This window comes from Eulemur rufifrons, chromosome 29 (genome assembly GCF_041146395.1).
Source record: "Eulemur rufifrons isolate Redbay chromosome 29, OSU_ERuf_1, whole genome shotgun sequence".
In the NCBI taxonomy this organism is placed as follows: Eukaryota; Metazoa; Chordata; class Mammalia; order Primates; family Lemuridae; genus Eulemur; species Eulemur rufifrons.
The window spans coordinates 100822385-100843657 of record NC_091011.1 but is presented as its reverse complement, the minus strand read 5'-3'; the positions used below and the strand labels follow the sequence as shown (position 1 = coordinate 100843657).

Sequence of the window (21273 nt, the reverse complement as noted above, 5' to 3'; positions counted from 1 at the left end):
CTGGACGTGGGTCTGGCTCAGCCTCTGTCAGGGAGGTCGCTGTGCTCTCTTTGTCACTGGCAGGGTGTTCAGGTGGTTGTTCATGAACGCAGTTTCCTTACAGTAATTCCGTCCTTCCAGGGAACATGGTGTAGCAGCGCAACGTCCTCTGTGTCCTGCCTTCAGAGTCTCCGGCGTCCTTGCCGTGTGAGGTCCGCTGCTTCACGGTAAGTCCTCCCGTGTGTTTCACCGTGTGTTTTGCAGCAGCCACACGCTCCCAGGTCAGACCGTTAACCCCAAATCAGGGGTTCCAATTTTTTTAAATAGTAGCCTCCCTAGTGTGTTTGAGTGGGTATGTCATTGTGGTTGGAATTTGAATTTCGGACGACCTGTGACCTGGGCGTGGACACTGAGCAGGGTCAGTTGCTTGTGTCAGGACGACCTGTGACCCTGGCCGGGACTCTGAGCAGTCGCAGTTGGTGGAGTCTGTGAGGACTCCCTGTGACCTGCGACCTCGGTGCAGAGTCTGCACAGGCACAGTTGCTGGTGTCTGTCTGGGAGTGACCAGGAGGAAGGGGCCCCACTCTGAACCATGGGGTGCGCATCCTTGCACATCCTGGGCCGCTCCCCTGCCAGGCCACCTGTAGCGACACAGGACTGTGTGAGGTTGGCACGGGCCTGGGGCTGGGTGCAGGTTGCTCTTGTGAATTCAAGTGAAGTTTGGGGAAGAGCCTTCCCTACAAAACAGGAAAGGAGCCCTTTGACCTAGAATTTTTGAGGTTGTGAACGCAACTCACCTCCCTCAGTACAGAACATAGGATAGATGTAGCCACATTCCCGACGAACGAGCTCAGGGGAGCTCAGAGGAGTGAGACTTTAGGGTGGAAGACAGGATCCTCTATGTGTCCAGAAATGACTGAGGTACCCTGTGTGGGAAGGGAGAGCCAACCCCGGTGTCCTGCCGCCTTCGTCCTAGCTCCCACAGCTCCCGCTGGAAAAGCCTCCTGGCCCACTGCAGCAGCAGGGGCTCCGGCCATCACACACAGGCTCCACACCTGATAACAAGGAAGAGGCGGGTAATGGCTGCTCCTCCTTTCCAGGTCAGCCCAGGAATTCCAGCGGCCCTCGGCTCATCACTTAGTCCGGACCCCACCCTGGGATGTGTAGGAGCCAGGGAGAATAAGCCTTCTTCGATGCCCTGCCCAGCGAGATCCTGATCTCTGCCAGAAAAGGAAGAAAGACATGCATTAAGGGAACCTAAGTGGCTGTCACGGTCTCCCACAAATTGGGACTCCCGGGAGAGTCCCCAGAAGATCTGTGGTCCGTAGCCCAGGCACCCCAGGTATTTGGCAACCTGGGACATCCCACATATGAGCCCCGATCCGTGGGCCAGTTCTGCCAGGGTGACGTGGAAACCTGATACATCCCACAGATGAGCTCTGGTCTGTAGGCTGGTACCACCAGGGATTTAGGGAACCTGGGACATCCCAGAGTGGTGCCCTGGTTGTTGCCCGGGCCCCCAGGGATTGTGGGGACCTGGAATAGCTGTAGTCTGTAGGGTAGTCCCCAAAGAGATTTAGGGAACCTAGACCATCCCTCAGGTGAGTCCTGGTATGTAGCCTAGTCTTCCCCAGGGAGTTTGGGCACTGGGCCAGCCCACAGGTGAGCCCTGGTCTGTAAATTAGTCCCCAAGGTATTTGGGCAACTTGGGACATCCCACAGTTGTGCTTTTGTCTGTATGTCAGTGCCCCCCCCGGCCCCCATGATTTTGGGAACCTGGGATGTCCCACAAATAAGCCTTGGTTTATAGGCCTGTCCTCCCAGATGTTTAGGGACTCTGGGACGTCCCAGAGAGGAGCCCTGGGCTGTAGGCCAGTCCCCTCAGCGATTTGTGGGACCTGGGACAGCCCACAGAGGAGCCTTGGTCTGTAGGTGAGTCCCCCCAGGGGTTTAGGGAAGCTGGGACATCCCACAGCTAATCCGTGGTTTGCAGGCCAGGCCCCCCCGAGGGATTTAGGAAACCTGGGATGTCCCACAGTTTAGCCTTGGTCTGTAGGCCCCTCCCACCCTGTGATTTAGAGAACCTGGGACATCCCACAGATGAGCCCTGCTGTGTAGGCCATTCCCCCCTGGGATTTAGGGAACCTGGGACTTCCCACAGTTGAGCCTTGGTCTGTAGGCCAGTCCCCCACCCCCCCTTCACCGACATGTAGAGAATCTGGGACATCCCACGGATGAGCCCTGGTCTGCATGCCCGTCACCCATGGGAAGTATAGCAAGGACCCATCCGTACACACACACAAACATTTATGTGGCAGTAGTGGCTCATGCCTGTAGTCCCCGATACTTGGGAGGCTTAGGATCGCTCCAGCGTGGAAGTTCAGCGTGGCAGTGATCTGTGTTCGTGCCACTGCACTCCTGCCTGGGTCACAGAGACCCTGTTCAAAACAATAACGACAAGAAAAAGAGCTATAACTTGGGGTGGCATAGTCTAGTCTTCTACGCTGTCTTCCAGAGTGACTGTGTACCATGATGCATTCTCCCAGCAATGAATGAGAATTCCTGCCTTTCTTCCAGCAGTGGTTTGTCCTTTTTTTGTTGTTCCTTTTTTTTTAAAAGAGTTTAGTCATTCTTGCAGGTGTGCTCTGGTATCTCATTGCTGTTGTAATCTGCTATTCCCTAACGATACATGATGCTGAGCATCTCTTCGTAGGATTCTTTGCCATCTGTATATGTTCTTTGGTCACGTGTGTGTTGAGATCTGTACCCCTTTTTAATCGAGGAGTTTGTCTTCTTATTGTTGAGTTTTAAGACTTGTTTTTCTACGTAGAATGTGAATTGTTCCTCCGGTATGTATTTTGCACGTATTTCTTATCATTCTGTGGCTTGTCTTTTTATTCTCTGAATTTGGTCTTTCACAGAGGATGGCTATTGAACGTTATCACAGCCATGGTATTCTTTTTCTGTGGTGGATCAGATTCTTTTTGTTGTTGTGTCAACACCAAACCCAAGGCCATGTAAATTTTCTTTTTTGTTTCTTCCCCGAATCTTTAAAGTTTTGCATTGCAGTTGAAGTGTGAGGACGGTTTTGAATGAATTTTGATGTCAGTTGTAAAGTTTATAGCTACACTTATTTCATTCCATATGTTTTCCCCTTAATTGTGCCCTCCCTCCCCGTTTTTCTGAAAGACACAGGACAGTGAGCCCATCTGATTTTCCATTTCCAGATCCTGGCTGGGAAGACGCTGAACTCGGAGTCTCACTGGTTCTCCGGCAAGGCCAGGGGGGAGTGTTGGCCGCCGTCCCCGCCCCGATGAGCAGCGAGGGCTGCAGTGCCGGCGCGAGCCACCAGGTGGCGCAGCGCCCTTCATGTCTCGCGGAGGCTGTGCCCGCGGCGTGAGAGGACGCCGTGCCGCCACGTTCGCGTCGTCCCGCGGAGGCCGCCTCCATGCCGCCTGCCGGCCTGGCCTCAGACACGAAGCGACCGCGTCCTCCTCGTCCGCCCTGACACGGGAGGCCCCGAGGGTGAGTGCGACCTTCCCGTCCGAGCCCCGCGGGCACCACCTTCCCGCGCGCAGCCGCCTGCTGAGGGGCGGCCGGTCCTCAGAGACCCGGGAGGGGCTCCGTGTGGACGTAGGAAACGGGTAACCCGCAGTCTCCACCCCACCGAGGTCCCCCACGCCCAGGACGCGGTGGCCACGGGTGTGACGTCCACGCGGTGGCCTCTCCGCCCCAAAGGGGTAGCAGCCTCTGAGCTGGACGTGGGTCTGGCTCAGCCTCTGTCAGGGAGGTCGCTGTCCTCTCTGTGTCACTAGCAGGGTGTTCAGGTGGTTGTTCATGAACGCAGTTTCCTTACAGTAATTCCGTCCTTCCAGGGAACGTGGCGTCGCAGCGCAACGTCCTCTGTGTCCTGCCTTCAGAGTCTCCGGCGTCCTTGCCGTGTGAGGTCCGCTGCTTCACGGTAAGTCCTCCCGTGTGTTTCACCGTGTGTTTTGCAGCAGCCACACGCTCCCAGGTCAGCACCCTTAACCCCAAATCAGGGGTTCCATTTTTTTTAAAATAGTAGCCTCCCTAGTGTGTTTGAGTGGGTATGTCATTGTGGTTGGAATTTGAATTTCGGACGACCTGTGACCTGGGCGTGGACACTGAGCAGGGTCAGTTGCTTGTGTCAGGACGACCTGTGACCCTGGCCGGGACTCTGAGCAGTCGCAGTTGGTGGAGTCTGTGAGGACTCCCTGTGACCTGCGACCTCGGTGCAGAGTCTGCACAGGCACAGTTGCTGGTGTCTGTCTGGGAGTGACCAGGAGGAGGGGGCCCCACTCTGAACCATGGGGTGTGCATCCTTGCACATCCTGGGCCGCTCCCCTGCCCAGGCCACCTGTAGCGACACAGGACTGTGTGAGGTTGGCACGGGCCTGGGGCTGGGTGCAGGTTGCTCTTGTGAATTCAAGTGAAGTTTGGGGAAGAGCCTTCCCTACAAAACAGGAAAGGAGCCCTTCGACCTACAGTTTTTGAGGTTGTGAACGCAACTGACCTCCCTCAGTACAGAACATAGGGTAGATGTAGCCACATTCCCGACGAACGAGCTCAGGGGAGCTCAGAGGAGTGAGACTTTAGGGTGGAAGACAGGATCCTCTATGTGTCCAGAAATGACTGAGGTACCCTGTGTGGGAAGGGAGAGCCAACCCCGGTGTCCTGCCGCCTTCGTCCTAGCTCCCACAGCTCCCGCTGGAAAAGCCTCCTGGTCCACTGCAGCAGCAGGGGCTCCGGCCATCACACACAGGCTCCACACCTGATAACAAGGAAGAGACGGGTAACGGCTGCTCCTCCCTTCCAGGTCAGCCCAGGAATTCCAGCGGCCCCCGGCTCATCACTTAGTCCGGACCCCACCCTGGGATGTGCAGGAGCCAGGGAGAATAAGCCTTCTTCGATGCCCTGCCCAGCGAGATCCTGATCTCTGCCAGAAAAGGAAGAAAGACATGCATTAAGGGAACCTAAGTGGCTGTCACGGTCTCCCACAAATTGGGACTCCCGGGAGAGTCCCCAGAAGATCTGTGGTCTGTAGCCCAGGCACCCCAGGTATTTGGCAACTGGGACATCCCACATATGAGCCCCGGTCCATGGCCCAGTTCTGCCAGGGTTACTACCAAACCTGACATCCCACAGATGAGCTCTGGTCTGTAGGCCGGTCCCCCCAGGGATTTAGGGAATCTGGGACAGCCCACAGAGGAGCCCAGGTCTGTAGCCAGTCCCACAGTGATCTCAGCAACCAGGGCCAGCCGACAGAGAAGCTTAGGTGTGTAGACAAGTCACCCCTGGGGATTTAGGGAACCTGGGACATCCCAGAGAGGTTCCTTGGTTGTAGGTCAGGCCCCCAGGGATTGTGGGGACCTGGAATAGCTGTAGTCTGTAGGGTAGTCCCCCAAGAGATTTAGGGAACCTGGGCCATCCCTCAGGTGAGTCCTGGTATGTAGCCTAGTCTTCCCCAGAGAGTTTGGGCACTGGGCCGGCCCACAGGCGAGCCCTGGTATGTAAATTAGTCCACAAGGTATTTGGGCAACTTGGGACATCCCACAGTTGAGCCTTTGTCTCTATGTCAGTGCCTCCCTACCGTCCTCCATGATTTAGGGAACCTGGGACGTCCCACAAATAAACCCTGTTTTATAGGCCTGTCCTCCTCAGATGTTTAGGGACTCTGGGACGTCCCACAGATGAGCCCTGGGCTGTAGGCCAGTCCCCCCAGGGATTTTGGGCACCTGGGACAGCCCACAGATGAACCCTGGTGTGTAGACCCGTCCCCCAAGGGATTTGGGGAGCCTGGGACATCCCGAAATGAGCTATGGTGTGTAGGCCAGTCCCTGCCGGGATTTAGGGAACCTGGACAGCCCACAGAGGAGCCCTGGTCTGTAGACAGTGCCACAGTGATTTCAGCAACCTGGGCCACCCGAAACAGAAGCTTTGGTGTGTAGACAAGTCACCCCCAGGGATTTAGGGAACCTGGGACATCCCACGGAGGTGCCCTGTTTGTAGGCCAGGTCCCCAGGGATTGCGGGGACCTGGAATAGCTGAAGTCTGTAGGATAGTCCCCCAAGAGATTTAGGGAACCTGGGACATCCCTCAGGTGAGTCCTGGTATGTAGTTTAGTCTTCCCCAGGGAGTTTGGGCACTGGGCCAGCCCACAGATGAGCCCTGGTCTATAAATTAGTCCCCAAGGTATTTGGACAACTTGGGACATCCCACAGTTGAGCCTTTGTCTCTATGTCAATGCCCCCCCGCCCGGCCCCCATGATTTAGGGAACCTGGGATGTCCTACAAATAAGCCCTGGTTTATACACCTGTCGTCCCCAGATGTTTAGGGACTCTGGGACGTCCCACAGATGAGCCCTGGGCTGTAGGCCAGTCTCCTCAGCGATTTGTGGGACCTGGGACAGCCCACAGAGGAGCCCCGGTTTTTAGGCCACTCCCCAACAGGGATTTAGGGAACCTGGGACAGGCCACAGATGATCCTAGGTCTGTAGATCAGTGCCCCCAGGTATTTAAAGACCTGGGACATCCTGAGGATGAGCCGTGGTCTGTACGCCAGTCCCCTTAGGGATGTAGGGAACATGGGACAGCCCACAGATGAGCTCTGGTATGTACGCCAGTCCCCCCCAGGAATTAAGGGGACCTGGACCATTCCCTAGTGAACCCTGGTCTGTAGGCCAGTGCCCCCCAGGGATTTGGGAACCTCGGGCAGCCCACAGAGGAGCCTTGGTCTGTAGGTGAGTCCCCCCAGGGGTTTAGGGAAGCTGGGACATCCCACAGCTAATCCGTGGTTTGCAGGCCAGGCCCCCCCAGGGATTTAGGGAACCTCGGATGTCCCACAGTTGAGCCTTGGTCTGTAGGCCCCTCCCACCCTGTGATTTAGAGAACCTGGGACATCCCACAGATGAGCCCTGCTGTGTAGGCCATTCCCCCCTGGGATTTAGGGAACCTGGGACTTCCCACAGTTGAGCCTTGGTCTGTAGGCCAGTCCCCCACCCCCCCTTCACCGACATGTAGAGAATCTGGGACATCCCACGGATGAGCCCTGGTCTGCATGCCCGTCACCCATGGGAAGTATAGCAAGGACCCATCCGTACACACACACAAACATTTATGTGGCAGTAGTGGCTCATGCCTGTAGTCCCAGCTACTTGGGATGCTTAGGATCGCTCCAGCGTGGAAGTTCAGGGTGGCAGTGATCTGTGTTCGTGCCACTGCACTCCTGCCTGGGTCACAGAGACCCTGTCCAAAACAATAACGACAAGAAAAAGAGCTATACCTTGGGGTGGCATAGTCTAGTCTTCTACGCTGTCTTCCAGAGTGACTGTGTACCATGATGCATTCTCCCAGCAATGAATGAGAATTCCTGCCTTTCCTCCAGCAGTGGTTTGTTCTTTTTGTTGTTGTTGTTTTTTTAAAGAGTTTAGTCATTCTTGCAGGTGTGCTCTGGTATCTCATTGCTGTTGTAATCTGCTATTCCCTAACGATACATGATGCTGAGCATCTCTTCGTAGGATTCTTTGCCATCTGTATATGTTCTTTGGTCACCTGTGTGTTGAGATCTGTACCCCTTTTTAATCGAGGAGTTTGTCTTCTTATTGTTGAGTTTTAAGACTTGTTTTTCTATGTAGAATGTGAATTGTTCCTCCGGTATGTATTTTGCACGTATTTCTTATCATTCTGTGGCTTGTCTTTTTATTCTCTGAATTTGGTCTTTCACAGAGGATGGCTATTGAACGTTATCACAGCCATGGTATTCTTTTTCTGTGGTGGATCAGATTCTTTTTGTTGTTGTGTCAACACCAAACCCAAGGCCATGTAAATTTTCTTTTTTGTTTCTTCCCCGAATCTTTAAAGTTTTGCATTGCAGTTGAAGTGTGAGGACGGTTTTGAATGAATTTTGATGTCAGTTGTAAAGTTTATAGCTACACTTATTTCATTCCATATGTTTTCCCCTTAATTGTGCCCTCCCTCCCCGTTTTTCTGAAAGACACAGGACAGTGAGCCCATCTGATTTTCCATTTCCAGATCCTGGCTGGGAAGACGCTGAACTCGGAGTCTCACTGGTTCTCCGGCAAGGCCAGGGGGGAGTGTTGGCCGCCGTCCCCGCCCCGATGAGCAGCGAGGGCTGCAGTGCCGGCGCGAGCCACCAGGTGGCGCAGCGCCCTTCATGTCTCGCGGAGGCTGTGCCCGCGGCGTGAGAGGACGCCGTGCCGCCACGTTCGCGTCGTCCCGCGGAGGCCGCCTCCATGCCGCCTGCCGGCCTGGCCTCAGACCCGAAGCGACCGCGTCCTCCTCGTCCGCCCTGAGACGGGAGGCCCCGAGGGTGAGTGCGACCTTCCCGTCCGAGCCCCGCGGGCACCACCTTCCCGCGCGCAGCCGCCTGCTGAGGGGTGGCCGGTCCTCAGAGACCCGGGAGGGGCTCCGTGTGGACGTAGGAAACGGGTAACCCGCAGTCTCCACCCCACCGAGGTCCCCCACGCCCAGGACGCGGTGGCCACGGGTGTGACGTCCACGCGGTGGCCTCTCCGCCCCAAAGGGGTAGCAGCCTCTGAGCTGGACGTGGGTCTGGCTCAGCCTCTGTCAGGGAGGTCGCTGTGCTCTCTTTGTCACTGGCAGGGTGTTCAGGTGGTTGTTCATGAACGCAGTTTCCTTACAGTAATTCCGTCCTTCCAGGGAACGTGGCGTCGCAGCGCAACGTCCTCTGTGTCCTGCCTTCAGAGTCTCCGGCGTCCTTGCCGTGTGAGGTCCGCTGCTTCACGGTAAGTCCTCCCGTGTGTTTCACCGTGTGTTTTGCAGCAGCCACACGCTCCCAGGTCAGCACCCTTAACCCCAAATCAGGGGTTCCATTTTTTTAAAATAGTAGCCTCCCTAGTGTGTTTGAGTGGGTATGTCATTGTGGTTGGAATTTGAATTTCGGACGACCTGTGACCTGGGCGTGGACTCTGAGCAGGTGCAGTTGCTTGTGTCAGGACGACCTGTGATGCTGGCCGGGACTCTGAGCAGTCACAGTTGGTGGAGTCTGTGAGGACAACCTATGACCTGCGACCTTGGTTCAGAGTCTGCACAGGCACAGTTGCTGGTGTCTGTCTGGGAGTGACCAGGACGAGGGGGCCCCACTCCCAACCATGGGGTGTGCACCCTTGCACATCTTGGGCCGCTCCCCTGCCCAGGCCGCCTGTAGCGACACAGGACTGTGTGAGGTTGGCACGGGCCTGGGGCTGGGTGCAGGTTGCTCTTGTGAATTCAAGTGAAGTTTGGGGAAGAGCCTTCCATACAAAGCAGGAAAGGAGCCCTGCTGCCTAACGTTTTTGAGGTTTTCAATGCAACTCACCTCCCTCAGCACAGAACATACGGTAGAGTTAGCCACATTCCCGACGAATGAGCTCAGGGGAGCTCAGAGGAGTGAGACTTTAGGGTGGAAGATTGGAGCCTCTATGTGTCCAGAAATGACTGAGGTACCCTGTGTGGGAAGGGAGAGCCAACCCCGGTGTCCTGCCGCCTTCGTCCTAGCTCCCACAGCTCCCGCTGGAAAAGCCTCCTGGTCCACTGCAGCAGCAGGGGCTCCGGCCATCACACACAGGCTCCACACCTGATAACAAGGAAGAGACGGGTAACGGCTGCTCCTCCCTTCCAGGTCAGCCCAAGAATTCCAGCGGCCCTCTGCTCATCCCTTAGTCTGGACCCCACCCTGGGATGTGCAGGAGCCAGGGAGAATAAGCCTTCTTCGATGCCCTGCCCAGCGAGATCCTGATCTCTGCCAGAAAAGGAAGAAAGACATGCATTAAGGGAATCTAAGTGGCTATCACGGTCTCCCACAAATTGAGACTCCTGGGAGAGTCCCCAGAAGATCTGTGGTCTGTAGCCCAGGCACCCCAGGTATTTGGCAACTGGGACATCCCACATATGAGCCCCGGTCCATGGCCCAGTTCTGCCAGGGTGACTTAGGAAACCTGATACATCCCACAGATGAGCTCTGGTCTGTAGACCAGTCCCCACAGGGATTTAGGGAACCTGGGACAGTCCACAGATGAACCCCGTTCTTGAATCCGCCCCCCCCCCCCGGGGATTTAGGGAACTTGAGACAGACTAGAGATGAGTCCTGGTCTATACACAGGTACCTCCAGGGATTTAGGGAACCTAGGACAGCCCACAGATGAACCCTGGGGTGTAAAGCAGTCATCTAAGGGATTTAGGGATCTTCAGACATCCAGCAGATGAGCTCTGGTGTGTTGACTAGGCCCATCAGGGATTTAGGGAGCCTGGGACTGCCCACAGAGGAGCCCAGGTCTGTAGACAGTCCCACAGTGATTTCAGCAACCTGGGCCATCTGACAGATAAGCTTTGGTGTGTACACAAGTCACCCCCAGGGATTCAGGGAACCTGGGACATCCCACAGAGGTGCCCTGTTTGTAGGCCAGGCCCCCAAGGATTCTGAGGAACTGGAATAGCTGTAGGCTGTAGGGTAGTCCCCCAAGAGATTTAGGGAACCTGGGACATCCCTCAGGTGAGTCCTGGTATGTAGCCTAGTCTTCCCCAGGGAGTTTGGGCACTGGGCCGGCCCACAGGGGAGCCCTGGTCTGTAAATTAGTCCCCAAGGTATTTGGGCAACTTGGGACAACCCACAGTTGAGCCTTTGTCTGTATGACTGTCCCCTCCCATCCCCTGTGATTTAGGGACTCTGGGACGTCCCACAGATGATCCCTGGGCTGTAGGCCAGTGCCCTCAGCTTTTTTTGGGACCTGGGACAGCCCACAGAGGAGCCCCATTTTTTAGGCCACTCCCCAACAGTTATTTAGGGAGCCTGGGACAGGCCACAGATGATCCCTGGTCTGTAGATCCGTCCCCCCAGGTATTTGAAGACCTGGGACATCGCAAGGATCAGCCCTGGTCTGTACCCCGTTCTCCCCGGGATGTAGGGAACATGGGACAGCCCACAGATGAGCTCTTGTATGTACGCCAATCCCCTCCTGGAATTAAGGAAACCTGGACCACTCCACAGATGAACCCTGGTCTGTAGCACAGTGGTCCCCAGGGATTTGGGAACCTGGGACAGCCTCCAGAGTAACCCTGATCTGCAGGCCTGTCCGACCCTTAGGGATTTAGGTAACCTCAGACATCCCACAGAGGTGCCCTGGTTGTAGTCCAGTCCCCCAGGGATTTTGGGGACTTGGAATAGCTGTAGTCTGTAGGGTAGTTCCCCAAGAGATTTAGGGAACCTGGGACATCCCTCAGGTGAGTCCTGGTATGTAGCCCAGTCTTCCCCAGGGAGTTTGGGCACTGGGCCAGCCCACAGGTGAGCCCTGGTCTGTAAATTAGTCCCCTGGGTATTTGGGCAACTTGGGACATTCCACAGTTGAGCCTTTGTCTCTGTGCCATTCCCCCTGTCCCCTTCCCAGTGATTTAGGGAACCTGGGACGTCCCACAAATAAGGCCTGGTTTATAGGCCTGTCCTCCTCAGATGTTTTGGGAATCTGGGACCTCCCACAGATGAGTGCTGGGCTGTAGGCCAGTCCCCTCAGCGATTTGTGGGACCTGGGACAGCCCACAGAGGAGCCCTGGTTTTTAGGCCACTCCCCAACAGGGATTTAGGGAACCTGAGACAGGCGACAGATGATCCCTGGTCTGTAGATCAGTCCCCCCAGGCATTTAAAGACCTGGGACATCTGAAGTTTGAGCTCTGGTCTGTATGCGAGTCTCCCCAGGGATGTAGGGAACATGTGACATCCCAGAGGGAAGCCCTGGTGTGTATGCCAGTACCCAAGGGATTCAGGGAACCTGGGACATCCTACAGATGAGCTTTGGTCTGTTGGCCTGTGCCCTCAGTCATTTAGGGAACCTGGGACAGCTCTGATCTGTGGGCCAGTCCCCCCAGGAATTTAGGGAACCTTGGACATCCCACAGATGAATCCTGGTCTATAGACCAGTTTGCTCCAGGGATTTAGGGAGTTGGGCCAGCCCACAGGTGAACCCTGGTGTGTAAATCAGTCCTCAAGGGGTTTGTGCAAGCTGGGGCAGGCCACACGTGAGCCCTGGCCTGTAGGCCTGTCCCCCCCTTGAATTTAGACAACCTGGGACAGCACACAAATGACCCTGGTCTGTAGGCCTGTCCTCCCCAGTCATTTAGGGAACCTGGGACAGCCCACAGAGGATCCCTGGTTGTAACCAGGCCCCCAGGGATTTTGGGAACCTGGGGCTGCCCAGAGATGAGCTCTGGTCTGTAGACCAGTCCCTTTCTGGGACTTAGAGAACCTGGGACAGTGCTCAGATGAGCCCTGCTTTGTTGCCCAGTCACCCCCCCCCCAGAATTTAGGAAACGTGGGACAGCCATCAGATGAGACCTGGTTGTAGGCCAGTCCCCCAAAGGATTTAGGGATCCTGGGACAGCATACAGATGAGCCCTATTCTGTAGGCCAGGCCCCCTGGAATTTAGGGAACCTGGGATATCCCACAGATGAACTCTGTTCTGGGGGCCTGTGCCCCCCCCCAGGGATTTAGGGGATCTGGGACATCCCAATAGTTGAGCCCTGGTCTGTAGGCCAGACCCCAAGGGATTTAGGGAACCTGATGTTGCCCAGAGATGAGCCCTGCCCTTTAGGCCATTCCCTTCCAGGGACTTAGGGAACCGTACAAACTCCAGAGATGAGCCCTGCTCTGTAGGCCAGTCCCCAACTCTTGGATTTAGAGAATGTTGGACAATGAACAGATAAGCCTTGTTGGGACTGCCATGTCCTGCGTGAGAAGTGGGGACCCGTTCCCTGCATGAGGGGAGATGGGGCCAACGCATCCCACCCACTGTTAGAAAAGGCGGGGCCACAACGCGCTGCTTGAGAGGAGGCAGGGACCCTTGCCCCGAGTGAGAGGAGGTTTAGCCAATGCGCTCTCAACACCGTTAGAGCAGGCGGGGCTGCCGCATCCTGCATGGGGGGAGGTGTGGTGGCCACGCCCTATGGGGCAGGAGCCGGGGCTCCTGAGCCATGTCTGGGAGGAATTGGGGCCCCCATGCCCGATCGGAGAGGAGGTGGTTCCCCGTACCCTGCCTGAGGATGTGGGGACCCGAATCATGTGTGAGAGGAGGGGGAGCCATGTGCCCTGCATCAGAGGAGGCGCGGCCCCTGCGAACTGGTTGATATGAGGCTGCCGTCCCCGCCCTGCGTGAGAGGAGGAGGGGTTGCTGTGTCCTGCGTGAGGGGAGGAGGGGCCAATGTGCCTCCCCCACAGAAGAGGAGGGACCTTGTGCCCTGCATCGGAGGAGGCGGTGCCGCCATGCCTTGCCTGAGAGGAGGCTGGACACCTGGTCCGTGCTTGACAGGAGGTGGCTCTCTGTGCCTGCTTGAGAAGAGGTTGGGTGGTTGTGTCTTGCGTGAGGGGAGGAGGGGCCAATGCACCTGCCCCACAGAAGAGGAGGGGCCCCATGACCCGCATCAGAGAAGGCCGTGCTGCCATGCCTTGCCTGAGAGGAAGCGACGCACCTGCGCCCTGCTTGACAGGAGGCGGCCCTCTGTGCCCTGGGTGAGAGGAGCAGGGGCCAACGCGTCCCACCCACTGTTAGAAGGGGCAGGGTCACAACGCCTTGCTTGAGAGGAGGCGGGGCCCCTCGCCCAGAGTGATAGGAGGTTAAACCAAGGCACCCCCCCGCGCCTGCCATTAGAGCAGGCAGGGCTGTCTTGACCTGCATGAGGGGAGGTGGGATGGCCACGCCCAATGGGGGAGGAGCCAGGACTCCTCAGCCAATCGTGGGAGGCAGTGGGGCCCCATGCCCCACAGAAGAGGAGGTGGAGTCCCCTACCATATATGAGAGGAAGTGGGGTCCCGACTCCCCAGTGATAGGAGGTGGGGCTGCCGTGCCCTGCGTCAGAGGAGGGGCCAAGCCCTCCCACCCACTGTTAGAGGAGGTGGAGCCACAACGCCCTGTTAGAGAGGAGGCAGGGCCCCTTGTCCAGAGTGACAGGAGGTTTAGCCACTGCATCCCTCCCACCGTGAGAGCAAGCGGGGCTTTTGCACCCTTCATGAATGGAGGTGGGATGGCCACGCCCTGTGGGGGAGGAGTCAGGATTCCTAAGACAATCCTGCGAGGAAGTGGGGCCCCCTTGCGCCACGGAAGAGGAGGTGGGGCTACATACCCCAGATAAGAGGAGGTAGGGGCCCGAATCCAGCGTGAGAGGGGTGTACCTGCCATGCCCTGCGTGAGAGGAGGAGGGGCCGTTGCGTCCCAAACACTGTTAGAGGAGTTGGGGCCACAATGCTGTGTTTGAGAGGAGGCAGGGCCCCTTGCCCAGAGGGAGGGCGGTTTAGCCAATGCACCACCTCCACCGTTAGAGCAGGCGGGGCTGCCAGGCCCTGCATGAAGGGAGGTGGGATGGCCACATCATATGGGGGAGAAGCCGGGAATCCTGAGCCAATCCTGGGAGGAGGTGGAGCCTCCATGCCCAGCGAAAGAGGAGGTGGGGCCCCGTAGTGTCTTTCCCATGATTCTCAGGTAGGCCCCCTGTGGACGCCTGAAACCAGGATACTATCAAACCTTACTTATACTATGATTTTTTCCTACACATACATGTTTATGATAAAGTTTAATTCATAGATTAGGCATAATAAGAGATTTACAACAATAATAATAAAATGGAAGAATTATAACAAAACACTATAACAAAAGTTATGTGAATGTGGTCTCTCTCTCTCTCTAAAAATAACTTACTGTGCTGTACTTGCCTATTTTCAGACCTCACTTGACTGCTGGTAACTGAAACTAAGCATAAGTACATATGCCCCCTGATAACAAGAGCAAAACATTTTAGCTGAAAGGTCTTCCTTCCAAACTCCTAGGAGAAAGGACAAGAGGGAAAATATGTGAGCATTATAAAAGTATGCTTATCGCTGATACTGCCTTAAACCACAGGTGTATGGGATCTCCTCCCGTTAGATGTCAGATACAGACTGACTTTGATAGACAACCTACTTGGAACGCAGATTTGGGGTGACCTTGCCAAATTGGTAACGGCTGGTCCTGTCCTTGTTGCAGTCCTGTTTGCATAGGCACGGAATGGGAATGTAGCACCTGTCTGCAATTCCTCTTGACCACGGATTAAAAAGATATTAAAACCAGGTGGCCGGTTTTGTTGCCTGCAGAACCAGCGGCGCTAGGACCGCGGACGCCGGCTGCCGCCTTGGTGCCTGTGGGGACGGAGGGCGCCTGTGGCTGCGCGGGACGTGCTGAAGCGGCTGCGGGCAGCGTTGCGGAAGCCGGGCCGGAGCGGAGGTAGGAGCCGCGTGCAGGGCTCCAGCGGGCACAGCCTACCCGGGCAGCCGGGCGGCAGGGAGGAGCGGCCCGTGGGGACGCCAACTTTCCCGGCGACGGCGCTTAACTTCCCGCCTGGACGCGGCCGCGGCTGGTGAGGACACACAGTAAGTGCCGGCTGCAGGGCCCCCGCGCCTCCTGGCCTCGCCCGGTGCGACCCTGGCGTCCTCTGAGGCTGCGGGCGGCCAACATGGCGCCCCCGGGCCCTGAGCCCGCCGGTCCCCGGCTGAGGCCCCAGAGGCGCCGGGCGGCGGGAACAGGCGGCTCCGGCGGGAGGGCCGGGCGCGGGGGCGGCGGAGCCGGAGAACAATGGTGGGGAAAGCCCGGGGGCGCGGGGCGGAGGCCCGGGAGGACGGCGCGGGGCCTGCTCGGGCCGGGAAGCCGCGGAGTCGCGTGAGCACGCCCGCTGGGCCCCGCGCCGCCCGCCTGGCCAGGCCTCGGGCGGTGCGCGGTGGGGCCGGCAGCGCGGGCCCGGCGTGCGGAGCGCGGAGAGGACAGGACGCTTCGCGGGCTCCGGGCGCCGTGGGCGGTGGGAGCTGCGGCGCTGGGTCGGCCGAGGCCAGGCGGGGGTCTGTGCGTGTCCGGGGGGCTTTGGGCGACCCCGGGAGCGAGGCCGCCGCTGCCTCAACGGGTCCTCGTGGGCCTCCGGGACTGTCCTGTGGGGTCCGCCGCCTCCTCCCGCCGGAGCTCTGGGGAGAAGCTGCCGGGCCGCGCTGGGACGAGGGGCTCCTTGGGGGCGGCCGGCCGCGAACTTTCCTTTGCTCTTTCCTGCCTCGCGCTTTTCTTCAGAGCCAGCTGTGGAGGCGCTTGCGGGGGGTGTGTGTGTGTGTGTGTCCGCTTTGCGGGGTGTGCACAGCACCTGGTGTTTTACACGGCGCCCTGTGCGGGGTCGTATGTGGTATGTACTCAGAGTCATGCTGTGTACACAGCATCCTTGTCACTTAAGCTGTGTATGCAGGACCGAGTGTCATATACAGTATTGCACAGTACCCAATGCCATATACAGTGTGTACATAGTACCTAGTGTTATGTACTGTGTGTACACACTGTCCTTGTCACACTGTGTATGCAAGCGCTACCTGTTGTCTCATACAGTGTATATGAAATGCTTGGTGTCATAGACAACGGTGTATACATAGTACCGCATGTCATACATGGTGTGTAGGGAGTATTCTTGTCCTTAATCCCTTACCAACATTTTTACTAGGAATTTTCACAAAAAGTAAAAAGTAACTGATTTGAGTTCAATGTCTACTTGTATCTCTCACGTATTAACTTTGAGTTACTTACTTGCAGTGCCACTGTCACATTTCAAAACAAGTATGAATCTGCTTTGGCGCGGAGACTCTGTGCAGAGGTTGCACTGCAGGTTGTCAGTGTTTTGCCCCCCAGTAGTCTTGGTTTTTGAAATGTTTTGGTGTCTACGATTTTATAACACAGATGAGTTACAATAATATGTGTTAATATCATGTATTGTCCGTCTACTGTATATCAGCCACTGTGCAATTATTTACAAACATTATCTCACTTAAAACCCTTACGTGTTATCTTAAAAGCATAGCAGTCCTCCTTTAAGTTATAGAAGGTTCACCTCCTTGTAACACACCCCTCATCCCATCCCATTGCATGACAAACAGAAAAACACACACAGAACAGAAGTGGGGGAATCAGATGTTTTGAGAGAGAATGTGATCTGTGTCACATGAAAGTTTGAGAATCCCTGGAATAAGATGTAAATGATAGAAATGAAGATAATGGGAGAGAGATAAGACTCTAAATCTAAATACTCAATAAAGTAGTCTTTTTGAGTAATCATGGCTTAACTTTAATTTTTAAAACATATACAGAAATGAAGTATTGCTTTAAAGAAAGAGCTTATGTGTGCGTAGGTACCTGCTGTTATGTTTTTTTCTGTAGGAAATTCATAAAAAGTTACTTAGTTTATATTGTGAAAATGCTATACGAGCTTTAATATAAAAATTAGTTACAAATGGAAAGAAATAGTCTATAACATAAAAATTATTTGGAGTTTTCTTAGTATTTGTATAATCCATTACATACTTTAGCAGGGAAACTTAGGAAATTAGATATTTAACTCAATTCAACAAAGAATCTAATTAGATATTTAATCTTTCTTTTTTGTATATTTTCTATTTCAGAGTAGTATTCTGATTTTTAACTCAGGTTTCTTTTAAGGGAAATTTAGGATCTTGGAATATATTTTCACAATTAAGGTGCAGGGTAAGATCTTTTAAATGTGTTTGATCAGAAGCAATAGAAATACCCTTATGTGCAAACACTGAAGCAATTTATTCATACTACTAAATCATTGTAAAGTTGCATTTGCACTGGGTATGTGGCAGATTTCACTTACAGTTGGTAACATCAGCAATTGTCCAGACTGTTTGCTCCATAAATGGCTAAAAGTTTGTTTACCTTTATGTAAAACTAAAAAGAGAAATGATGAAGGTAATAGAATACTGTTGCATCAGAGTTTTGAAGGAGTCACATAGACTGTTATCTATATGTTCTTCAGAAATGAGAGAGATACATTTCCAGATCACATTATCTTATATGTTAGTTGGAAAATGTGTGTTGCTGAAAACTTGTACACAAAGTTTTATTTTTTAAACTGAATAATAAGTATAGTAGGTAAGCTAGTTTTATTTTAAATAAATGCTTTTATAGTTCAAGTTACTTCATAATTAAATCTGTTTCATCAAATCACATTAAAATTGCATTTTTTGTACAAGTAGAATATATGCAATTTTAATGTCTTAACTTCATTTATTAATACATTGTTATTTATTGAAACTCTGCTATGTGCCATACACTTGCTAGGTGCTGAGGTGAACAAGATAAGAGAGTTCTTGCCATTGCAGACTTTATAGTTCAGAGTAACCCAATTACTGAAGGAAGCACAATAAAGTGTAACAGAAGAGAATAAGTCCAGGGTACTGTGGAACAGAAGCTGAATTAAGATACATTGTATTTGAGTTAAAATTACTTAGGAGGTGTTAGCACTGATGATTTAAACTTTATTCTAATTTGTAACTTTTTTACTATATTAACCACCTGAGGGTTTTTAAAATCAACTTACTTTTTTTTTTTTGGCTACAGTGCCCTGGCATCAGCCTAGCTCACAGCAACCTGAAATTCCTGGCCTCAAGCAAACCTGCTGCTTTAGCCTCCTGAGTAGCTGGGACTACAGGTATGTGCCACCATGCCCGGCTAATTTTTTCTATATATTTTTAGTTGTCCAGCTAATTTCTTTCTATTTTTAGTAGAGCCAGGGTCTCGCTCTTGCTCAGGCTGGTCTCGAACTCCTGACCTCTAGCAATCTGCCCATCTCAGCCTCCCAGAGTGCTAGGATTAAGGCATGAGCCACCACTCCTGGCCTAAAAGCAACTTTCTTTTTTTTTTTTTTTTTTTTTTTTTTTGTTGTTGTTGTTGAGACAGAGTCTCACTTTGTTGCCCAGGCTAGAGTGAGTGCCGTGGCGTCAGCTTAGCTCACAGCAACCTCAGACTCCTCGGCTTAAGCGATCCTACTGCCTCAGCCTCCCAAGTAGCTGGGACTACAGGCATGCGCCACTATGCCCGGCTAATTTTTTTATATAGATTTTTAGTTGTCCATATAATGTCTTTCTATTTTTAGTAGAGACGGGGTCTCGCTCAGGCTGGTCTCGAACTCCTGACCTTGAGCGATCCACCCGCCTCAGCCTCCCAGAGTGCTAGGATTACAGGCGTGAGCCACCGCGCCCGGCCAGCAACTTTCTTATGTTAATTTTTTACAGTACTCTGTTAAAAAGTAGACCTGTATTAAATATCAAACATATACTATATTCTCCACATATTATCTGGGCATTTAAGTGAAAGGTAGACCCATTTAAAAGTTTTCAGTGTTGGGTTTTGTTTTTTTTTTTTTCCTGGTTTGGTCAACTTGTATGTTAAGTAAATTTAAAATATAATTTAAAGAATGTAGGATCTTCTTTCTTAGGTTAAGCCTTTATCATATGGACATAAAAGCAAGATATACAAATATTTTTCAATGGATTTCTGTTGAGAGCTTGTCACATTAATTCTCATAAGTGGGATTAAAAATACTACTTAAAAAAATTTAGTTAGATACTATGGTTTATAGTTAGCGAATCTGACTTACATACATTTTAATTTGACTATGCACATTAGATCACTTTGCAAGTCCACTTTGCAAGCAGTTTCTAGCAAGCTAGGTTTTATCACAAACAGTGCCTGTGGCACTACCATTTTTTTTTTTTAATATGTCCATCATTGAGCATCTTCCATACTAGGCAGTGTACATTTTCCATTTAGTCTTCACAACAGCATCATGAGGGGAATGTTGTTATAACGATTTTATAATAAGGGAAGAGACACAGTTAAATTGCTGGTACCCAAGTTCACACAGACATAATCAAATTGGTTTCAATCCATGGGTATGACTACCAAACCTGTAGTATGTTATGCTATTCTGTCTCCCTAAAACCCATCAACCTCTTGGGTCTTTGTACTGATATGCCTTCATGTTCCCAATGTACCTTTATAAGTCTCCAAAAGTATGTAATATTAACAGAATATAAAAACTATCCTCATTCTACCTACAAAAGCAGGAGGTGGAAAGGAAGGGATATTAGGAAACTCCTGGTAATCAAAACATTCCATATATAAAGTTCTAGTTAATTCCAATTTCACTGGTGATGATAGCTGGCAATCTAAGAACAAGTGTGGATAATTGGCTCATTTTCTTGCTGTCACTACGGTAGCTCACATTATAAAGATAACTTGAGGCAGGAGCAGTGGAGGTGGGGAGACCTATGATCTTTATTTTAATACTTATGTAATGGAGAAAAATGTTTGAAAACACTTGGAATTAACTCCAACATTAAAGCATTCTTGTCTTCAAAGGGGAAGTCATTGTCTTGAGGAATCTTTTAACATGCCTTCTCCTGGATAAGTTCAATTTACATTGAAATAGCTAATTTCTTGAAAGCTGTGGTAAATGTTAAGGCTTCAGAATTCCATTAGGTGTGCACTGTCATCTAAAATAAAATACCATTTCATGAGAAGCATGTGGTGAAGAGAGTAACAGATCAAGTGAGTTATAGCATCCACAGATCCAGATCATCCTGACAGCCATCCACAGTAATGTTCCAGTGGGTTATTAAATATGATTTTCTCATATTTGATAGCTATGGAAAGATTTTAGAAAACAAATTTTTTAAGGAAGGCTAAGTATAGAGAAGCTCTCTCAGTTTGAAAGCTATTATGAATTTTTTAGTTTTCTCTTTTAGTAGATTCTTGATTTACCTGCTTATTGTTTTTCTATCTCAAAAGTGCATCTGAAAAATGCTGTTTGAGAGAGCAAGTCCTTAATTTTCAATTGAATTTTGACATGGGGCCCTTCCCCAATTAATATAAAATATGCTTATTTTAACTGCCTGGTCAAAAAATAAGAATAATTTATTTGGGATTTCCATTGATGTCAAATTTAATAGGTTTTGGGAGGAGGTGTATTTACCATTAGAGATGTTATCTTTTTAAATTATAGACAATATAAAGTCTAAAGTAATTTTTTCTACTGTACTTATAATTTATCATTTCTCTTATATGTTTGGAAATATCAAGTTTAATATCATTTAATATCAACATACCTGAAACGTTTCTTTTGAAATACCTACTTATTTGCCACTCTTCACATATATGTTCTACACAATCTTAAGAAGCCTCTTACTTGTGATTAATGTTCACGTTGGTTTGTTTCAGGCAAGAAACTGCCATTTGAATCATTTGAAAGTTTTTATTGTTTTTAAGGACTATTCAAATAAAACTAGTTTTAGTCCCAGTTACTTTCAAGTGACTTAAAAGCCAAACGACGAGCAGTCTAATATAAAGTTGGACTTTCTCTTGGTTCACCTGCATTTTTAGACAAATGCTGATGAAAAATGTACTATTGTAAG

General features: G+C 52.0%; 1 long non-coding RNA gene across 1 annotated transcript in view; it reads left to right on the top strand.

Moving 5' to 3' along the window:
- The first annotated feature begins 15051 nt into the window (after nt 1-15051).
- Nucleotides 15052-21273, top strand: part of LOC138376833 (uncharacterized) — a 67844-nt gene continuing 61622 nt past the window's right edge. Inside the window, exons 1-2 of the long non-coding RNA XR_011231753.1 lie at nt 15052-15259; nt 18419-18509. This is a non-coding gene — a long non-coding RNA (uncharacterized lncRNA). The remainder of the gene's footprint in view (nt 15260-18418; nt 18510-21273) is intronic.